General features: G+C 36.9%; 1 pseudogene; it reads right to left on the bottom strand.

The window, feature by feature from the left end:
• Positions 1-24,164, bottom strand: part of LOC140172775 (uncharacterized) — a 403,962-nt pseudogene that overhangs the window by 1,758 nt on the left and 378,040 nt on the right.

Raw genomic sequence — 24,164 nt, 5'->3', positions numbered from 1 at the left:
TAACACAAATCAAAAATCAGATTTCTGCATTTCTGAAAAAGGTATAAGTGTGGTAATATACTCTGCAAGTGATTCGACCAAACGTAAACTGATAAAAAATTTTACAATTCATAAACTCATCACGTGACTTTATCTGTAAGTCTTGCATACTTGGGCCTGGTAGATGCATAGCACAATTTTGCTGTTTGTTGAAATTGCAACTTTAAAAATTTCATTTAACACCAAATCAAGAAGTTAAATAAATAATGAAATAAATAATAACCTAAAACCAGGGTGATAGCACCAGGTAGTTTAAACTTGCACATAATAGGCAAAACTCTATGCCAAATGTATGAATAAGAAGTTTTTGTGATGCAAATTTAGAACTTCATTTATGAATAAATTGACAAAAAACTAAATAAATGTTGCCTATTATGTGACAAACAAAGTATGGTTGGTTTTAATCCGACTCACTCAAACAACCTGGATTCAGCCCAGTACGAATGCTACCTACACCTTTTCTTTAGTGCAGTAATCAACAAGGCCAATGCGCATTTCACTAGACACAGCATCAAATAACTAGGGTTGGCTTAAATCGCTAACATACACAAGCGAGTGTTTCAAGACGACAAATAAGTCAGGAACACAAAAAAAGCCATCGAAGGTTCGCTATATCGAATGTTGGCTATATCAAACTGGTATTTTCCTATACCCTATACCAGAGGTTTTGCTATGAAAAATACGGTTCGCTATGTTGAATATGAAATAAGGATCGCTATATCGACCTTTGACATAGCAAACCTTCAACATAGCGTGATGTAATCCAAAAATCTACCTTGATGTGTTGACAATCAAATGCAGAAAAAGCAGTATATAGTCTGTCTTGTCTCAAGTTGAGAGTTACGCCATGTTTGATTTTGCAGTGGCAGATTCAAATCACGCCCACTAACCTAATCCTGTGGGCGTATACACACGCTTAGAAAGGGGATTTGTCCGTATGCTGGCGACGCAACCTCATAAACGCACCGATGCGAATCTGCCACTGTAAAATCCAAAATGGAGTTTCTCTCAACTTTGAGACGAGACACACTATAGCATCCTTAGGAAAAAGGTCAAAGTACATAGGTCACCCACCCTTGGGTCATGACATACAAACAAACAAATAAACAGACAGACAGACAGACAACTTACATTGACCCTGAGTCTGAGTTGGTCAGCAACCCCTGTCATATCTTTGTTTCTTACTTGTAATCTGCCTAGTTGGTCCTGTAAGATCCGTCTCTCTAGTAATTGGTCTGAAAACAAGAAAAATGTATAAATATAAATATTTACCATACTCTAAAAACAAATCTCCTTTGGGAATATTGGCCTTTAAAAGGCAATGCAGCATATCTGCAATGAGCAAATTGAACAAGGTTTCCGAATTTGACAACCTTTCCATCTAACTTGTTCCTCAAACTAGTCCCACAAACATAATGATAGCACCTATGCAATAGTTTATATGTGTACTTTAACATGTTTTCCATGTTATTTGGCACTTAAAGGGAGTATTTCGTGATCCTAGCATCCTCTTTTTATGACATTTTCAGAAGATATCCACGAAAAAAGCTTATTCCCAAAATTTCAGTTGATTCCGATTTTGCGCTTGTGAGTTATGCATGATTATGTGTATTTCACTGCTCCATAGACAATGCGTTGTAATTTCGTTCTGGTATACCAGAACAAAATTCAAATATCACAATATCTCTGCTAAACGAATTAATCTGCAAGAAATGTTTTGTACATAAACATTATGTAGCCAGAGGTTTCCAGTGATCGATATATAAATCTCAACTTTTTTTGAGAAAAGTGGGGGGATGATGCTGTGGATCATAAAATGCCCTTTTAATTTGGGGAATTAGCAGTATTTTATCTGGAAGATGGTAAACTTAATTCTGAAAAATGGAGGCTGAGACACTGATGAACAGCATTATTGTGTACGCATCTTATCCCCCCACGGTATAATAGTCCCAGAATTACACCAAGTTACTTCTAAGATGCCTTACCTGCCACGTGTCTTTGGTACGCATCCATGACGCCCTCAACCCCCGGCCACATGAACGGTGGCGCTTTGTTGTACATTTTTCCTACACAGCTGCTACTACTTGAACTACCTAACATTAACGGTGACTGAGATGATGGCAGGTTCATATGCATCTCTCGTCGTGGAGAATCGGATGACCTCGCACTTTGACCTGTAAGAACAGAAGAAATAAATTGATTAGATTAGTGACATGTCTTTGCTACCAGACTGCGAAATGTGCGAATGAATCCTTTCTTGCTCAAATCTATTGGCCTATTTCATTTGAAATCCACACCAGCTCTGTGGGAGATTGTGGATGTGGAAGTTTTCCAAAAAAGGAAAAAAAAAAAAAAAAAAAGCGCAGTGATTTATAGTGCGCTACGCACAGGCACAACGCCTAGACGTTGATCCACAAGCCTCAGCACACTTTACAGGTTGTCGCTGACCACTACGGCCCACATCATTCCACAAACCATTAAACAACATGGGAGTATGGGTTTCAAATAAAACAGACAATTGGGTAACTTCCATTTGAAATACTCGCTCCTGTTGTGGACGATACAGGTAAAGCCACATACAAAGGGAATATGGGTTCAAAATTATTTACCCTAGCAGATTCCATTGAAAAATATACTCCCTCTGTGGAAGACTCTTCTTAAATCTTCCACAGAGGTATGGCAGGTTTCAAATGGCGTAACCCATTGAGAGTTACAGCCAAAAAGAAGTACTAATTATTTTGTAATTGCTTTCAGTGAGATGAAAACAATCATTATCTCAGATATCATTAGTGTTTATTTCTACTCTCTCTGAAAATTGTGTGCACCAAGCATTTTCTCCCAAATTGGCTCAATTTTGGCTCAGTAATTGCTCAAATTGACTAATTGTAATAGAGTACTGCAAATTTGTGTGTGCCAAATATAATTTTCACTGGGCCAAAAACATACAGCCTCTGAGTAAACACTGGATACCATTATTTCTAATTCTAAATGGAGATTTTCAGCATATTATACAGATATATTAGACAAAAAGAGGAGTGACCCAGAACTGTCCTATCCAGTCAGGGCTGTAGCAAGCGAATGGACAGGGTGGACTAAGTCCAGGGGCCCAGAGGGTTCAGGGGCCCTGAGCAAAAGCAAAAATGAAATAAGGGCTGATAAAAGAGATGTTAAAAGGGCCCAGCACTGCTCCTTGACTTTGTGTCCATGGCCCATGTCCCCAGGCTCTTGCTACGCCCCTGTCTGTCCTTAATGCATTGGTAAATCTGCCATATTGGTTTTTTGCTCATGGAGGGCAAATAGCACATCTGAGCCCAAAATAAAACAATAATTTGCATCTATAACTTAAGCTACAAGCATTACACAGATTTGTGCATGCACTTCGGCACAGCATAAACACTCTTTTAATCCAATGACTATTTTGCCCTCCAGGGATCCACCATTATTATTTAAAGTTCATACTCACTTGCTGCTCTTTGACTGGCTAAAGCTTCTTGTGTTGACCGAAGCACTGATTGATGGAACTCCTGTGCAAATCCTTCAAAACCTGGAGGTTTCGACCTAGAAGACGCATTTACGACAAAATGGCTGCCGTCGAGAAAGAAGATAGTCTTGGACTTTGTTCAGTATTACAACTTTTTCTCTCACCCCTTTCCGCTGATAATGGTTCCTTCTTAATGTCTTTTGCATCAAACAATTGTCTGTTTTGTAATGGTTGTACCATTTTATCATGGGGGGTAGTTGATGGTTGCATCTTTGGATGCTGTGCCTGAGGGGGAGAGAAATTGCGATGGTTTTCCCTGGGTACGTGAATCGGGGGTTTTGAATGCAGGTTCAGTGCAAAGGCAAGGTGATTTGGTGTAGTAGTAATTCCTGGTACTTTTAAAGCTGCTGATGAATTTGTTGTTGCAGGTGATTGTGATGCCTCATCTGGGCCTGTGTAAAATACAAACAAACAAAAATTAAAATTGATAACACTGGCGATAAAAAATGCACATCACATATAACTTGTCATCAAAGTTCCCATATGACCCAAGTTTGATATAAAATTGGATCTATTGAGCCCATATTATTTATTGGTCTCGCTATGAGTTTTAAAAATGTCGAGTCCAATATTTCAAAACTCATAGCGAGACCAATAAATATTGGGCGCAAAGCATCCAATTTAATCATTATTATGCTTTGGATCCAATATTTTCACACACTTGGATTCATCAAACATAATAATGGTTGTAATAGGATTTGACCTGTTCATATGAGACCGAATTGTTGACGGACGGACGGACAGACATACAGCCACACAGACTGACTGACAGACGGACACACGACTTAAAATCACATGTTACAGCAACATGAAAAAGATAATGGGCTATTCCAGTTGAAATCCAGACACCCCCTATGGAAGACATGATCTTAATCTCCCACACAGGGGGTGTAGATTTCAAAATGGAGTCACCCATTTATGTAACCCCATTTGAAATTCACACCCCCTGTGTGGGAGATAAAGGTCAGGTCTTCCATAGGTGGCATATGGATTTCATCTGCAATAGCCCAATCATGGTCTCTTTCTAATTTTGTAATGACTTACAGATATATGTGTGGACAAGGAATTTAATGAGGATGGTCAAAACAGCAACAATTTCCAAATTTTCCGAAATCAAAATGGCAATCTTGGTACCAATGGCCTTCTAGACTATAGGTCTTCAAAAACATGTTGTTGTCTCTTGTATCGAGCATCCTCCTTAAAAAAATTCTCATTAGAGTTCTATACTGATCCCTCTTTACAGTTCACTAACTTTCACCATTATCAACAGGGTGTATAAAACTACACCCAGTACTTTGACTAAAAATTTTTTTTTTTAAACTGAGAATTCAATGTCTCCTCATTTAGAATTCTATACTGATCACTCTTTAATTACAGTTAACAAATTTTCACCATTCACAGACTGTATAAAACTATACTTTGTATTTTTACAGCAAATATATATATATATATTTTAAACTGAGAATTTGGTGTATCATTGGTGTAAGATATTCCTGAGTCAAACTAGTGTAAAGAAATAAAGCTGTTGAGATATTATTATGTACCTGAGTTGGTCTTGTTTTCATTCTTTACAATATTCTCTTTTCCTGGCAGGTCAGCTCCATTGTTTTTCCTTCTTTGTTTGCTAACAATTGCTTCCACAATGGCCTTTTCTTTTTCAATATCTACAGGTACAAAATAAACAGAGCATTAAGAAAAATTGAATAGAATTGACCAAAAAAAAAAAGAAGAAAAAAAAAAAGAAAAGGAAAAAAAACAACAATAAAAAACTAAGTTACAAGATTTAGGGTTATTAACATGTGCAGCAGTTTATTGTACCAATATTAATTGCAAAAAAATTGTCTTGAAATGAACCATTTGGCAAAAAGGTATAACAATGTTATTTTCTTTTTAGTTGAGTTTGGAAAACTATTTGCTACACTGGGTTTGAATCCCTGTACTGCCAACATGTTTCACTTCACTTTAATATTTTTGTTTTATGACATCCATACATTTGTGTCATTTGGTGTAAAATATCGAAGAGTTGCCATGAACCATTAGTGACATATCACTGATACCATCTGCTTATGAGCTTAACAATAGAAATTTACCATACTGAGTATGACGGACATTAAAATTACACTAAATGCTCTGCATGCTATAGCCATAGTCTTCAGTATGGAAAGTCCCAAGTTTTGAGATATTTTCTCAAAATATCAACAGCTATATTAAGAGCCACTGAACCAATACTAGGCTTGTTTGTACTCATTTGAATGCATTTTTCAAGCTGATTACAAATATAGTCATGAAAATATACATTTCTGAAATATTTGAATTTTTTAAACCAAATTTGAAACTTGTCTGCAGTCGACACCCATATGGAGAAAGTTAATGATAGAGAGAATAGACTTACGTCTCCTTTTTTCTGGTGTGACCGCCTCTAACCCAAACAAGCGTAAGAATCGGCACTTATGAGGATAGTCCAGCTCCCTCTGAAAATTATCTTGGTTTAGTCTTGCTGCTGGAGGTAGTGAACTCTTGGGTGATGAGGTACGGGCTATCTTGTTTGGTGGAGGACTGTCTTCTCGTAGAAGCTTCCTACGTTTCCGCCTCTGCTCTCTACTGATAGCTGTAAAAATATAATATTTATGTTATGGTGTATATATATATATTAGTAAGTTGTAGGTTCTGTGTAGTATGTATAATTATCGTAGTTTCGTAGACAGAAAGTAAGAATGGTACAAGTTTGTTATTAGAAACACACAAAACTGTGATCTTACTTGCCCTAAAACATTTTTTCAACAAGGGGTCAAGTTTATCAGTTCAAATTCTGAATTGGCAATACATTGACAGAATTGAGGATGGATTAAGGGAACAACCCAAAAATTTGATGCCGACTTATAAACGAAAGTCCTTTCAGGGCCTAGATTTCGTCTTGGTTTACGAGAATCAAAATCCATTATAGTCATTACACTTACTGTATAATACAATGAGAGAAGTTGATTCTTGCAACCGAATCTTAGAGAATCGATTCTGTGATTCTCATCGAAATCTGGGCCCTGCCTTTTAAAAGTTAAGGTGTAAAATAAATATCGGACAAAATTGATCTTTATGCTTCTTTATCGGGAGCTGTAAGTCCTGGTATTGTCGGCATGTAAACTTTTGACACAGGCAGAGAATACTTTAAAAAGGCACATAAAACAATAACAACAAACAACAACAACAATATATCGGGTGACTTGATTTTACTTGATCACATGTTCATGTCATTAAATATTTAAAATCAAACTAATTTGACCAACTCACTAATAACATTATCCCTACCTAATTTTGTTCCCTGTGTTGTAAGTCCCATAGTCTGAAAGAAATCTATCTTGGGTTCCGACTTGTCCAATGGTAGATTTGACCTCGTCGCTATCCTCACCATCCTCCTCCGATATCTGTCCCGCTTCTCCTCGTCTTCTTCGTCACTGTCCGATTCACTTTCACTGGACACGTAGATCCCGGTCATTCGAACTTCTTTCCGCTTCTTTTCCTCCAGGTCCAACTTACTTACAACAGGTTCACCATGTGGGTACTCTCCTCCAGGACCACGAAGCTGATTCTTACGATAGAATTCATGCAGATGATAGCTGAATTCTGCATGCGGTTTATCATATTCATACTGATTTGATTGCACTGATTTTCCTGATACAGGAAGTGGATGATGAGGTCCATTGTTTTCATGCACTGGATCCCGATCTGACGATCGAGCGCCCTCGTGGCCTAACGCAGCACGACGCTGTTCAATCCATGTCTTATCATGTGCATTTGGAATAGCTTTGTCCTTATGCAAAGTTCTGTCCAGTACATGGGGTAAGCGGTCATAGTCATACTGGTTTGGAATGTGATGGTCAGAATGACCAGTAGAATGACCAGTCCTGTGGTCTTTGAAAAGTTTTGGGCGGTAAGGTTCCTCACCTCGACTGTGAGGGGATCGTAGTGGCAATGGTCTTGCACTGTCACCATGGTGATCCATTCGCAATTGGTCCCTGTGCTGTTCACGCAAACTCTTTTCCTTCTCATGCCTGCTTGAAAGAAAAGAAAAAACAATGTTATAAGCAATTGGGCAAATCTTATGTCTGGGGCGTTATTCACATATATAAGGTATACAGGGATGTATCGCTCTAATGAGCAGTCGCTTTTTTGTAAGAAAAATTCCTAAACATGGGTCCCGATTTTTTTAAAGTAAAAAAATCCCTAAATAGAAGGGGTTTCATAGTTCCAACAGCACACCCCTTTCAAAATGTAATTTGAGTACACCCAGGGTCTTATATTATGTAACGTATCATGTAATACTTATTACCAACTCATCAGCTCTGCACATTAATCAAGTTTCCCCATGTCAGTTTGGAGTTTACACTAATGGATACTTAAATACTGACAGTTCTGAATGAATATTTTTAAATATTAACTTGGTTTTTTTTTGACATTATGATACAGCTGTAAGGATGTGAAAAAAATGTTATTTAAAATGACACCAGATTTATTTTTCAAAATGTACTTTATGGTAACCCAAGGATCTCCACAAATATTTATGCCATTTTTCTTCTTGGCGAGGCAGTGATGTTGGTGCGCATTTTATTGTTTGCAGCTTCAAATCCAAGCATTTGCTAAAAGCACGGGCATACACACACAAGAATTTTAAGATGACAAAGATGCCAGAATGAAACAGCTGCCTGACAGTTGCGTTGATGTAACTGCCTCGCTAGGAAGAAAAATAAATAATATAGTATTATTCAGGTATGCAGTTGTAATCAGCCCACAACTAAAATAAGATCAGCTCCCCAAATTACCTATTGGTGAAGCATTATTGGCTGTCTGTCAACATTAAGCTTACCTTTCAGCTAAGCTTCTGTCTTGCTGCAGTAGAAGACTACGGTCATGCTGAGACGATAAGGACTTGTCTCGGTCTGCGACTAGATTCATAGGCTTATGGCTTTCATGAAGAGACTAAGCAAACAAACATAGAAAGAAACAAATTTAGTTAACACAAATGCTGATTTGTGATTAATTGACACATGACTGTGAAGGAATCACAACACAAATATAGTTGGATATTTTGAAAATATTTAACCTTTGCCAAAACAAGCAGGAATTACCACTGAATTTTCCCAGAAAGTGAGATTTACTTATTGCTTGAAAGGGACTAAATTTAGCATTTTAATAACAACTTTCTTTTACTTTAAAAAGTCTTGGCAATGTTATGATAAATTTAGTGACTATTTCCATCATCTTTGAAGTATCATTTACTATTTATCAGCACTGACAAAGTGATTACCATACCTGTGATAGCCTATGCTGTCTATGCTGCAAGTCTGCTGAATTATGACCATGGTGATTAAGATGATCAGATGCGTCTTTGCCTGACACCAATACAGACTGACGGTTCTGCTGCCACCTATCACGATCATCGTGACTGTCAGACGACGATGGCGCTTTCTTGAGCAGCGGCACTGGTCCGGACCCATCTAGCGAGGAATGATGGTGGTGAGAGTGTGCACTCACTCGAGGACTATTACTGCTACTGTTTGAGTGATGAGGGCTGTTGCTATGGTGATGACCATGGTGATGAGAACGACTAGAGTCTATTGCAAAAAAGAATAAGAAAATGTAAAAACACCGTTATTTTAAAAACAAAATCATCAAACAAGATAGTGAAACTTAATCTGTTATCTTTAGTGATTTGCATACCTTTTTGTTTCAATTGGTTTCTCTTCAAAATCATATGCACTTAGGGATGAAATCAAAACTCGACCAGCGGTTGACCGCCGGTTCTGGGTGGTTCCGTCTGGTTTCTATTGTTCTAAACAATGGAACGCGGTTTAACCACTGGTAACCACCAGTCAACCGGCGGTAGAGTTTTGATTTCATCCCTTAATCTTATCAATGTAATTGGCAGGTGGTTTATGGTTAAACTTTTTGTAGAATGCAAATTTCAAGATCATATTATTATTTCTTAAGTAATTATCATTAACTTTTTACGCTGCAAAATAATGTGCAACATTACGAAGACAAAAAAAGCAAAGCATGCTGACCAGTACAACAAGCAAAATGCACATAAAAGGAACAGAAAAAAAATCAAACTTATATACCAAAAAGTGCTTTTTGTAAATGTGTAGTCTGCAAGTTTTCAAAATATTGTGACATCTCTTACTCAATTTGACTGTAAAAAAAATTTCTACAAACCAAGTCCAAGAGGTGAATCTGTGACAGAGACTGTCACTGTGACATTAAATGCATTAGTCACTTTAGCAATATGTGCTACTCGCGATTTTGAAAACTAAAACATCTCTTTCTTCAAAAATATTAAGTACAGATAGCTGTTTTAGGGCACTTATACAATACGGTAATGTACATGGCTCCTGTTGGACTCTGTTTGATTCTTAAAAGAACGGTGCATCATAAATGGATTAAAGCACAACTTTACACCAGCATGTTTAGGTCAAACAAACTAGACTTCCATGTGAAAATTTGAAGAAAATTTTGAGAAAAATTACCCCAAAGTTGGATTTTATGTTAATATTTTCCCATACAAGTAACCAGACCTCATAATAAACTAGTTTCTGACATTCGATTTCAAACATTTTGTGAACATTAATACTGAATTTTCAAAGATTCTAAGTTTGCAAAGACTTTTGGGGATTATCAAATTATCAATTTGACTATTTGTATTCATGATGAAAACACTACATCATTCAGGCATGCTGATAGGCTACATTAGGTGCACATGCTTAATACACATTAAAATTTCATCATTCCTATTAATTTATATAGTAAATGGACATGGCAACTGACTTAGGTCTATCAAACATATACATGTATTCTTGTGAGATTCACTTTGCATATAAAAATTAAATAGCAACAATACTACATAAATACTTTAATCTTGTGTCCCAACATCCAATGGGCTATTCCATTTAAAATCCACACTACCTCTGTGGAAGATTTTGGAACTACTGTTCCACAGGAGGAGTACGAAATTTAAATGGAATGAACATATTAAATAGCTCTATTTTAAAACTCACTCTCCCTCTGTGGAAGATTCATGTTGAATCTTTCTCATAGAGTTTATGAAATTCAAATGGAGCTACCTAATGTGTTCATTCCATTTGAAATTCTTACTCCCCCCGTGGAAGACATTTCATAAATCGTCCGCAGGGGTAGTAAGGGCTTTAAATAAAATAGCACAATTATACCTAGTTCACAGACTTAAGATTGAAACTATGTCACAAAACGCCATGTTCAAAGCATGTACAGTTGTGTGACATATTTTCAAACAACGATATAATGATATATAAGAAGCCACAGTACTGGAAATATATGGATCTTGGGTCTCTCTACCGGAAGTTAGTTTGTATTTAAATGCCTTCCCACAAGGCAATTGGTAATAAGTCTATTGGTTAACAACAAATACAGCTCGGGAGTTAATCCATCTATTTTGTTATTGCAATATGCATATTGCATTGTGGGAAGGAATTTCTATCAAATTGATTTCCAGAGGACAAACTCAGGATCCAAATATTGAGATGTATGGCAACTTCCTGTGAAGGAAAGGTCAAAGGTCACAAATAAAAGATAATAAAAAGAACAAAAGCTAAGAATGGCATGGTGTTGCTGCCTTGCGCTTTATGCCGTGATGGGGCAAAGGTCAAATGTGACGTCTTAAAAAATTTGAACTTGATTGAAATCCCTACTTTTTGTTGATCTCTATCTCTATAGAGTAATCAGGATATAAAAGATCATACTTGTACTATTGGTATTTCAAATCATTCTTGGCTAAGGTGGAACATTCCTGTTAGTGTACTAAACATATATGCAGTGTAAGACATGTGCATGTAATCGTATGGACTGCATTATACACCTGAGTGTTTATCGCCGAGCTTTAAATATGCCAAGTGTTCCACTTTGACTAAGAATTAATTAAAATACCTATAATTTGGTTTCAATATTCCCAAATTCATCTGAAATCATAATGGAAATTTAAGCAAACTGTGCACAAGAAGTGTCAAAAACATGCATAAGCAGTGAAAAATAAAATGTATATATACCCCAAATGGCAAAAAAAAGCACAAACATAAAGGTGCATGTATTAAACTGCCTGTGTGGTTCTGTGCACATGGCCACAAAAATAAAAATCGACAATTTTAAGCTGAATAAAAAATAATTGTAAAATAATTGTTTTGACTAATAGACAACCAACCCTTTTGGTTGAGATTAGCGCCTTGAGAATTGTGTAGTTTCGACACCGGTGGCGCTGTTTGCATAGACGACATAAGGCGGTGTTGGCCATAGTGATTGGCTGTCCGGGACACTCGAGAGAAGCTGCTCCACGTTACGTTTGGACCTGGTTTTCAACAACATATTTTGTGTTTTAAAATTAAGTATATAACATTTTCCCCAAATTTCACATAGTTTTCCCCATAGTTATTTTGAAATCTAATCTAGATGCAAAAAAGTTGAAAGTGTATTATCTGCAGTAGCTATTTACATGCATGGAATTGTGGGTATTTGTTGAATCATGGCATGAATATCCTTACAAAGTTTTATTTAACACTTTAGCCAAAGACAGATTTCAAAAGTGTTCTGCGGTGCTGTTTTAACACAGCTACCTATTTATACATAGGTGTAGTGAGGCAAGTCAGGTAAAACACATTACCTAATATGTAGGCTGCTAGCTGGAGGTATAAAACCAAAGTTTTATAATTTAATGTATCAAAACCTCTCATGCATGTTACCAAGCACAACACTTTTGTCAAAATCTTTCTCTGACTATTAGTAATGGATTCATAGTTAGGGAGCGAAAGGGGTAAAACAATGAGAAATATGCTAAATACTATTCCATATACATTCATCAAACAGTATTATAACTAGAACAAGATGTTAATGAGATGATGATAATTAGCTAATCCAGTTAAAATCCATACACCCCCTGACATGACCTTAATCTTCCACACAGCGGGGTATGGATTTCAATTGGTGTCACCCATTCAGGTAGCCCCATCTGAAACTCACACTCCCTGTGTGGAAGATTATGGTTATGTCTTCAATAGGGGGTGTATGGATTTCAACTGGCATAGCCTAATACACTTACAACTTTTGACATTCATAGTGCTTTACAAGATAGACTTCATAATAATTGTCCCATATGTGACACGATCTGGTCCATGGGGGCCAAAGGAGGCATTTTTGAAAATTGAGTTACTGTAATTATTACATTATACATACAATAAGCTATCATTTACTGAAAACACCAAAGGCCTAGCATACTTGGTTCTAAAGTTATGAAGTTTTTTGATGTCAATTTTCTTATGTATTTTATTGTTTTTTAACCCCATATTTTTACCTTTATCTCAGTTTCAAATTTGCTGCCTTTGGCCCCCATGGACCAGATCGTGTCACATATATGTTGTGGATGACAACTTTTTAAAGGATGTCTCCGGCAATCACAACATTATGTCTTATATGATAAAAAAATTAGTTATCAAACACAAATCATGTGATTTTATTTGAAACAAACTCATATTAACCATAAAAAAAAAAATTAATACAGCCGTGTCTCAACACGCGATATTCAAAATCCCCGGGGCGCCGAAATTGTCCAGTGCAATGACGTCCTAGTAATACAACGAAAGCTGACAACAATTGAGTACAAGTAACCATGACGTCATTGCACTAGAAAATTTCAACACAGGATTTTTGAATATCGCGTCTTGAGAGCCGGCTGTTTTTATTCGTTTTTATGGTCAATATGAGTTTGTTTCAAATAAAACCATGTGATACATGCTTGATAATTGTTTTCCTAACATATAAGGCATAATGTTCTGATTGCCGGAGTCGTCATTTAAAGATGAGAGTACCTAAGTATTAAAATGTCCTCAAATGTACAAATTTTCACTTTTTCAATCCAGGCTTGTCCCTTATTTCAGGGTGACTACCTCTGGCTTTATTTATTCAAATTTACAGCAAGAAATTTTAAATGCAAACTTTGTAATTATTATTGTGAGAGGTAGTTCCCATGGCCATTAATCCAAAGTAACAGCCCACCTATACTTAAGATCTTAGACTCTAATTTTGTATGTAATCATTGTCCACCTACCTCTGGGTGAGTTATGTCCCCTGTCCTCATTACGTGAGGCAGCCATAGCACGTTCATGAGCTTCTCTCTCAGCTTCACGCTGCTTTTCTTTCAAAGCTGCCTCATGTTTGGCTTCCTCGGCTTTTCTATCTTTCTCTCTTTGTTCTTGTAGAAGTTTCTCCCTATATTTCATAGCAGATGATAATGAAGGAAAAACAAATCAAGTTAAATAATTGGTAGAATCACAGGAAATTGAGTATTTCATCAATCTTCTTGAAATCAGAGTTGAAAAAATTAGGCTGTTACAGTTAAAATCCATACACCGTCTATGGAAGATATGACCTTAATCTCCCACACATGTGTAGGTTTCAAATAGAATCACCCATTTAGGTAACCCCTGTGTGGAAGATTAAGGTCATGTCTTCCATAGGGTTGTATGAATTTCAACTGGAATGACTAATTTTCTCTTGCCAATTGGTTTCTGTGGGATGGACACAGGCAGTAACCCTGCTTGAAATGAAGTGAAGTATGTAGGCCTACAAATAATTGGGATGACTTTGATATTACAAATAAACCTGACTGTACCGAGATCTTTGTCACATTCAATAGCATATGGGTTATTTCATTTGAAAATCACACTCATCCCTCTTGAGGAAGATTTTGGAATTCCAACCAAATGCAGCAGTTCAAATTATTTCAGATCCAAACATTTTCATCCATAAAAAGTGGAAAAGGTGTGCAAGATTTTGGAATTCAAAACAAAATGTCAAAACTTTATGCCAAATTATGCAAAATTCAACCAGATTTTATTAATTTAACATAACTGGAATTGAGATAGTAGTGAAATCTTCTACAGGAGGATATGCAAACCTTAAATGGAATTGCCCAATCACCTTTCTTCTAGATAGCCATAGAATTGCATGAGTTGGAATTCACTGATGTGTTACATACCTTTCTTGATGATGAGGAGACATGAGGCCTCCAAAGGCCATCCCTGGTGGAATATGGGACATCTGCATGGCAAGCTCACTAGGATACCGAAGACCAGGAAATAATGGACTCATGGCAGCGGCGGCGGCAGCATGCTGGAACATTTGACTATGTGGTGAGCCAAATTGAAGGAATTGCGATCGCAGACCTGGGTAGTGAAGCGCTCATAATGTTCTTCCGGTCTGTATCGGTGGGTTAGAATGAACAAAGTTAGCAAACATTAGTATACCAGCAAGATGAGTATTGGAAGTCAGTGAATACAAATTAATCGTGTTGAAGAATGTTGAACATTTGTTTCATAAAATGAAGAATGGAGCGAAACTTTTAAGCACATAAGCACTTATTACCAATAGCGCTAATTGTGCCAGTTTTACTGTGACATTGTAACTCAAAATGAAGTTTGGAATTTGATGGGCCAGTGTGCATGAAGCAGGTAAAATTATGCAATTTAACCTAATTTTGGCCCCAAAACATACTATTTTCGGATGATGCCCAGGGCAATTACTACTTTATTTTTCTTCTGTTAGGATTTTATACACATTTACCACGCTTTGCTACAACTTAACATTTTCATCTTGTATAAAATGCTGGTGTTTTGAGCTCTAAATTTTGTGATGTTTACTGTATAAGTCATTGGTTTGAAAAAGGGCCAAAAATGTAGGTTGATGCAATTTTGAGTAAATACTGTTTGCTTGTTTTTTTTGCTTGTACCCTGTTTGCAATATGATTGTACAATATTGTATTTAAATCCAACACTAAGAATAAAATCTTTAAATAATATGAATCATACAAAATTGCTCAATTTTCCATGATGATCTTTAACCTCATACAAAACTATACCATATGCCATTCAATAACTACAATAACTGCAATAACACGTCAAATAGATTAGCAACACACATATTTAACTTCACAATAGCAAATTGCATGTTTCAGTGAATTCACATTAAGACTCATAATCGACTTTGTACTTTTTAAAGCAGTCATACATCCATGTTAGTAGAAGTCAAACAAAATGGCTGAAATTCTTTTCCCCTGGGATGCTGACTATCTCCAAGTGAGTTGTTGCATATATAAACAAATACAAGTGCAAAATGGGCATGACTTTATTGCAACCAGACACTTATTAATATTCATCGCACTCGGATGAGTTTAGATGTGTGCGCACGTGTGACTTCTTTTTCGCCGTGTCTCACGAGAGTGCGATAAACCATTCATTTATGATTCGCACATAGAAATAGCCAATGATCTGTGTAAGACATTATGATTGTTCGGTGTCAGAAGTGGGTTAGTGCAATAGCTGCCATGCGTAGCTGCTGTGTGTTAGATGAGTATATACTGTGTGTGTAAATTGCCAAATGTTCACAGGGCAGCTATTGCACTTACCTACTTCTGGCACTGAGCAGTTGATTATTGAAATGTGGATTAACTTGTGAATATTTGTAGTCGAGCTGGCCTTCAGAATTTGCTTTTTGTTAAATTAAAGAATTATTTCTTTTTTATCTCTACATCTAATTTAATACTGACAAAAAGTTGTACAGTGAGAGAAAATTCTGGAGTTGAGGATCATTTTGCGTAACGTGGAACTGCGCATCAATAAAGAACTCTATACCCAGTTCTTATGCATGCGCACACCCCCACACACAAAAACCCACATACAAGCACCCGCACAGCACTTCCATACACACCACCGATTATTTAACCCATTAACCCTCTGAGCACCTGCCGATTTAACATTGCCTCTGATTGGTGAATTACATGATATCTTCACTTTAATCACCAATCAGAATGGAGCTTTGCAAATAATTCAACCCAATTTTTTGCATGGTAACATTATTCTAACAATGTTGCTGATTGGTCCAATTGATAATGAAAACTTCTTTTTGGCCAATCGGCAGGTAGTTCTCATGAGGTTAATGCAGTCCTTGTTTATGTCTTGCTCTAATTCACTGTAAAACCTTTGTTAATATTATCTTGCACATCAACGACTTCATCTCACTAAATACACATTGAAAATGGCTTCCTATTTCACACTGTCAATATTATATTTTTTGCAGAGTTAATTTTCACAAAGTCACAAATTTCTACCGACATTTTTTGCAAGTTAATATTTGAACTTGGATTTCTTTCGCTGCTGGCATGACCGGACATTTATGATATTATATCAAGATGCTGCTTAACTTTATAATAGTGATCAAATAAAAACAATAAATTTTAACAAAATGTGAAAATTGATGGATTCTAAAGTCATGTGTTAACAGCTGGTTTGGTATTATGCTAAATTACCCAATCAAAATGATGCCCTCTAGACAATATTGGAGGTACAATTACCGAATAGGGTGCAACTTGCTAGACTTGAGTCCCGTCCTTGTTTACGGAGTCAAGGGCAGTCTTGTAATAAAACTAGGACTTAGAGTTGCACCCTATTCTGCAATCGTTCCATATTGGACATGTCCACACGGAGAGGGCTTTTTGCACAAGCAATGCGGTTCTGGAGCAAAAACTTGGGGAAATTTGCGATGTGAACACTTGAGGATTCCCATCCCTAACACTGCCCCCAAATTTATCCCCAAGAAAATCCTGAGTGATGCTCGAGCGATGCACAAGTGCTACTGCTGTGTTAACCTGACCAATTTCTGCAAGCCAATATCTTCTTTTTGTTTCATCATAAACAACTTGCCGTCATGTTAGTAAGTCTGCTAAAGCAAATGTTTTTAATTAGGGAAAAATTACTTTCCCCTTCAAAATGTATAAATATCATCATTGTGAATATTCTCTTGTAGGGGGCGAGCATACATCCGCAATGTATGTAATATTGATGGTAGTATCCACTCACTAGGATCCACAACATGCTCATCAATCGGGGGCACAGTTCTTTAACCCTAATACATTTGTACATTCATTGAATGACCTTCAAAAATTTGGGTACAAAAACTCATACTCTTCAACTTGAGGTCAAATTTTGCACTATGATTGTTTAATTGAGTTATTGGACTATGTCATAGGGATGAGACCATAGTGGTTCATAGTGACTGGTGTTATCCTGATGAATATTCGTTTGAATAATCCCTCACTTATATGAGATAACTATTAATTTACGCATGAATTCATTCTCTATGCTTACACCTACACTCAAGATGAGTTGACACGTTTCATTGATGGCAATAAGCGAGGGCTTTTTGACTAATCAAATAGACTGTACTTTAACGATGAAGATCTAACGGACCATCTCATTGGTCAATTATAAATTGCTCATTGCTAACAAACACAACCATAAATACAGTTTATACAGTTAAGATTGAATTCACATGTATGTATTATGGTGGGTGCAGTGAAGCAATATAATTATTTAATGTAGACTCTTAAAATGAAATTTATACATACACATCTGAATAATCTTGAATTCAAGTGGAAAATATTCTTTTGTTTATCGTTAATTCAACCAGCTGTTTAATTTATTTATATCACATCACATTTTGAAGGATTTCCTTTAGGTTTTGTCCTCAAATCTTGTCATGCAGCAATTTTTTTGGCAGAAGAGAATTGTATACATCTGTAGAAGAATTTCCTAAGAATTCATAATTTGTTTGGTTCTGTGTATAATTTACCCATCATCATGAGGAGTACACACTACGGATGTTACTTTGCAATGTTGTTGGGTAATTTTGGTGTAATTTTTAATGGTTTATGGAGTGATTCCACAGAGGTACACTGCTACCCAGCTACTTTATTGGTACTCTTGAGTACCTGTGCGGGTACTCCAGAGTATACACTATACACATCAGAATTACACGTACAGTACACACACTGGTACTGGATTGGTACTCTGAGTAGCCACAAAGTAGCTGAGCAGCAGCAGCAGTTTTCCATCTTCTTTTCCACTTCCTTCCTACCTTCCTCCCTGTCAAAAAGCAGAGAGTTAAGCCTCCAGCATACTTTCCTGCCGCTTGCCGCTGCGGCAAGCGGCAGGGCGTTTCAACCAATGACAAGCCTTGATTGTGTCCGTTTGTCTGCAATACGCGTGCGCCACACCGCTCAGCGGCAAGCGGCAGGGTAGTATGAAACCAGCATTAGGGTTAATATGTCAATCTTCCAACTTACCGAAATGCCGAATATTGCAGATGAGCAGGGCTCATAAACGCAGGATGGAATGGATACGATGCCGACACAGCAGCGGCCATTACAGAAGGGTCATAGGCCATATGGGGAGGGTGATGCGCAGGAGGCGGCACTGTCGGATGTATTTCCTCTGCTCTTTCTGTCTGCCCATGGCGATAGGGTTGGAAACCACGTACTGGGGAGTCCTCGGATTTGGAGTGCGGAGGGACATGTCTGGATGGTGAATAGACGCTGTGTGATTAATAAAAGAACAAATGAAAAAAGATGTTTATTTAATAAATCATGGTTTAAATAATGTTTTTCTGAGAAAAATGAACTGGCTAACATTTCAGGACAAGTCAGAGATGCAGCAATATACAGGTATAGTACCCTTATCAGTCTACACAGTATTTTACATGCACAGATCGCTTCTTTGACGCGTAATCGGCCAATCAGATTACCAGTCTCTCTTGCTCTTATTGATGCACACGCTCTGTTAATGAGTGACATATACGCCAGGCTTTGATGAGCCCTGCTAGCTTTGTGCATCGATCGCTTCTTTGACGTGTAATCGGTCAATCAGATTACCTGTCTCTTGTTATAATTGTCAGATGACTGAATTAGCCAATCAGAACCTCGCTTCTGTGTTTACACGTGTACGCTCTCAAAATATAAACAAATGCCATTCTTTTCTGCCAGCAAGTAATTGAACTAAATTGACAACCCAATTATAATCTTATTTGCATATTTCCTACCTCCGAGATGGTCCTCCAGGACTGTCCTTTCCCCTCCAGTGTGCTGGAATTCCACTATTTGACTCTGTTGATAGACGTTCACGACGATGATCAATGGAGTTACTTGCTACATGTCTGTCTAAGTCCTGCAATTATACAAATATCAATAAATTGGTTTAACATGTAATCACAAAAACTTTTGACAAATAGACCCTGTTTACAGAGCCCAACGTCAACTTCAGTTGAAGTTGAATTCGACTTTGTCGTGTTTTGAACTAGACTTTTAGAAGTTGACTATGATGACTCGGAGCAACTTTTGTTGATTTCAAACTGACTTCTAATCGCGATTTTGCATTGTAAACGAGCACACAATAAGAAATCAAGTTAATAGAATAATAATGGATATTTGAAGCATGAGCAAGTTATGACGTAAAAGTTGAATTCACAATTTACCATTCTTGCTTGGTGACGTGGTGTAATTACACCGAATCAGCACATGGTTTATGCTAATCCTTAGTAGCAATCTGACTTGATGTCACAATTGAAGTCAACTTCTCTCTGTGTAAATGAGGGTCATAGTTTTTTATGTGTATATGTTACAAAGAAATATTTTGCACTCTTAATCCGTTGATGTAGGATAGGTTAACCTGTAAGGACTGTGTTTGAATTGTTTGAATGATCCAGAAGTATGTATCACTATATCCGCGTGGGAAAATATTGTGCTGCACTGAACGAGGTCACAGAGTTGGGCCTACGTCATCTGGTATCATCAGACCTTAAATACAAGCACTCTCTAACCTTACTAACCCTCGTTATTTTGACATACTATGACATACAAACTTTTACCCCTATCCTAAATATTAGACTCACCCTTCTTGTTTCAGAAGATGTATGAGTAGGTATAGTATGGGTTGGTGCAATAGTGACTACTGGGGGTGTACTACTTGCTGGTACCATAAGAGGGGATGGTTGCAGGTGAAAATTCTTGTTTGAGGCTGGTGTAGAGGCAGCACTGTGACTATGTTGTGGTGTACTAGCTGGTGAGGCACGTGGAGAACCGTCTTCTGGTCCTGAAAATGAAATGGACAAGAAAAAGGATGGTCAGTAACGAGGTATCTTCACTTTCCCTTAAACCGGAAATAACTTAAATTATCCATCGTTTCCTTATTGATTTCTTAGTAAGAATAAGTAAAATTGACCAGACTGGGTTTTAGTTCCCTATTTTTACAAGCTTTCAAAAACTTATGTTTTAACTCAAGGTGTCTTCACTTTCAGTTATCACAGTCTAAACAACTAAATTATCCTTCATTTCCTTACTGATTTCTTAATAAAGGATAAGTGAAATTGACCAGACTGGGTGTGAATTCCCTTATTTTTCAAGATTTCATAAATTTATGTTTCAACTCAAGGTGTCTTCACTTTCAGCTTTCGGTTACAGCATCAACAATTTAAGTTATCCACCATTTCCTTACTGCTTTCTTAGTAAGGATAAGTAAAATTGACCAGACTGAGTGAGTTTTAATTCCCTATTTTTTCAAGCTTTTATAAACTTATGTTTCAACTCAAGGTGTCTTCAGTTTCAGCTTTCGGTTACAAACTAAATTCACGAGAAATTAGACAAAATAATGCACTTGCGCTGATGTTGATGCGTCTAATGTACTCCCCCCCGATCAGCGCGCGTGCATTATTTTGTCTAATTTATCTCCCAACAAGTAATACGCGTTCATTAACCTATAAATGTTTCTTCATGTTTCTGACTGTTATTAAAACGGTTTATACCATACAATGTATAACCTGACAACTTTTTCTGTCAAATGTTTTGTGTTTACTGGGTAAGGATAGATACAATTTATCAGACTGAGGGTAAATTCCCAAATCTTCCAAGCTTATAAACCGATGTTAAACGTGTGTTTCAAGGTGCCTTCACTTTCAGTTTTCAGTTACCGTGTGAACAACTAAATTATGGCGCCTTCACTTTCAACCTGAAACAGTGGTGTCATAACAAAATTTCCCTCTTCCTAATTGACTACTTATTGACTAGCCTTATCTATAAGCACACTGAATGCATACAAACTTCACTCCCTACACTTAAATCTGATCTAACACACTCTGGATTAGCCTTAATCTCAAAGCCCTCATTCAAAAGGGCTAACACCTGTAAGTTCACTGCACACATTCTACTTTCATTACCCACAATTAAACGGATCTTATTACAACACACTAGCCTTAATCTCAAAGCCCTCGTTCAAAAGACTAACCACAACTGCAAGTTCAATGCATAAATTCTGACTGCACTTCCTACAATTAAACCAACATATAATGTAAACACATACTGGACTAGCCTGAATCTCAAAGCCCTCTTTCAAATGGGCTAACAACAGCAAATTCACTGTATGCATTCTAACTTCACTCCTGACAATGAAACCGATCTAACAAACACCTGACAGTTGATTTTCATAATGTTGCAAGTACAGAACCTTGTAAAGAGGAAACAGTCTCGGTTTTATGTCAACAGCACACGGAACTAAGGCATTGAAATTATGAATAAGGGGGTGGTGACCTGCCAAACAATTCTATACTCCGTTTCATTTATTTCTTGACTATATAGGTGCATGCGTAAAATGATATTCTGATCAATATCACTGTAACCGATCCGCATCAAATTTGAGTATAAACATGAGCACGTCTGTCCCGAGGGAGACCCAAAAATCAAATTATGTTTCCCTGATAACAAACATTGCAATGAGTTAGGTTTTATTATTGGATCAACTCCATAGGTTCCTTTTTTCCCCTCCTCTCCCCTTTCTCTTTCCCAAGGGGAGCAAAAGGTCGGATCAGCGCTGTCAGTATGAGATCTTCAAATTTTCCTGGTCTGAAAGACTGATATTTGATACGTTGAGCACCTTGCGTTAATCAGGATTGATTAGATTGCGTTAGGAACAGGAAGTCGCTATAGCACGTTATGCTGACATCATGTTCATGTTTTGAGATATTTTTGGTTTCTTATTTCTTTCCAGAAATGGCTTTGTGAGAATAATTCTTGCAATATTTCTCATTTTTACAACATGGAAATGGTTATTTTAAACTAGTATCTCAGGCAAAGTAGAACTGAGAGTGCAACTTTTGAATTACTCTTGAACATATATTGTATTACAAAGAAATACAAACCCAAACAACACCATATTGAAACTTCTCATATTTCAGACATTTAAACATGTGTCATAATTAATGTTATTTCACTCTAGAAATGGATTTCAATTCCATTCTTCATTGCTAACAAATATTTCAATTCCAGTACAATTCAATTCATACCTAAGCCAAATCATTTTATTCCAATTCAATTCCAATGCATTGAAAATTAATTTCAATTCAATTCAAATATCAATGCATTGAATTAACATTACTCATAATTATTTCAATTCCAATCCAACTTAAATAATTCATGCCCAAACCAAATCTTTTTTTATTCTAATTCAATTTCAATGCATTGAAATGAAAATCACCCAAAATTCATTTTAATTCAATTCAAATTTCAATATATTGAATTAACTTAGTCACAAGAGTACTTAAATAAGATTTACTTTGCTACAATTTCATTTTTGGTTCTCTCCTAAATATGGGCAAATATTGAGACTGTGGCAAAACCTATTCTACAATGGGACATTCCAGTTGAAATCCTTACACCCCCTACGGAAGACATGACCTTAATCTCCCACACAGGGGGTGTAAATTTCAAATGGAGTCACCCATTCAGATAACCACATATGAAATTCACACCCCCTGTGTGGGAAATTAAGGGCATGTCTTCCAAAGGGAGGGGGGGGGGTATGGATTTCAACTGGAATCGCCCAATAAGTGTGTTCAGTTTGTCTATCTCCACAAAACCTATTTACTGATACTTCAAAAACGATCCCATCTTTGACATTTTCAAGAATCTTAAACCTAAGCATTACACCACATCCTAAAAAGATTTCAAAAAGCGGGGGAAGGAAAACCTCAACCCAGTCATTGTCCTATTTCTAGCACTCTATTTGCCGTTACAACAACCACCGTCAAGTTCTTCAAAAATTACTGGTCCAAACGATTAAGTCAACTTAAAATTGCCTTTGCTCTTATGATATCCTCAGAGGGTCTATGAAGGAAATGGCTTTAATGAGCCTTCAATTGCCGCGACAAAAAATCAACTCTTCAATTTGTGTGTACATACGTAAACCGATCAGAGAGTAATATGGAACAACTCGGTCTCCTCCAATCGTATTAAAGCAAGCTTGGCACAATTGTGTGACTAATACGCGCTACTGGGAATAGAGCCAATATTTGGCTGTATTTGTACTCTCTTCTTTCATGTTACACAAAGGACGACAGACAAGCTACAAATTCTGTATTTGATGGTCCATTTTGTAACAAAAAAAGTGCCTATTGAGCAGCAGCCATTTTGTTTTTCCCCCTTTACTTGTCTCAGGTAACAACTTGTCTAAGAAGGAAGTATTGGAAATACAACAAATTGCGGGCGGTGTATCCTGGGTATTCTAAACCGGGTTTCTTACTCACTCTTACCATCATGCTTACAATTTCTTATCTTTTTATCATATTTTATGGAAATCAACGGTTTTTAAAAATGAAGGCTTCAGGTCAATCAAAGGTCTGGATTACAGATTCCTCTATC

This window comes from Amphiura filiformis, chromosome 16 (genome assembly GCF_039555335.1).
Source record: "Amphiura filiformis chromosome 16, Afil_fr2py, whole genome shotgun sequence".
Classification (NCBI taxonomy): domain Eukaryota; kingdom Metazoa; phylum Echinodermata; class Ophiuroidea; order Amphilepidida; family Amphiuridae; genus Amphiura; species Amphiura filiformis.
This window is presented reverse-complemented; position numbering and strand designations above follow the sequence as displayed.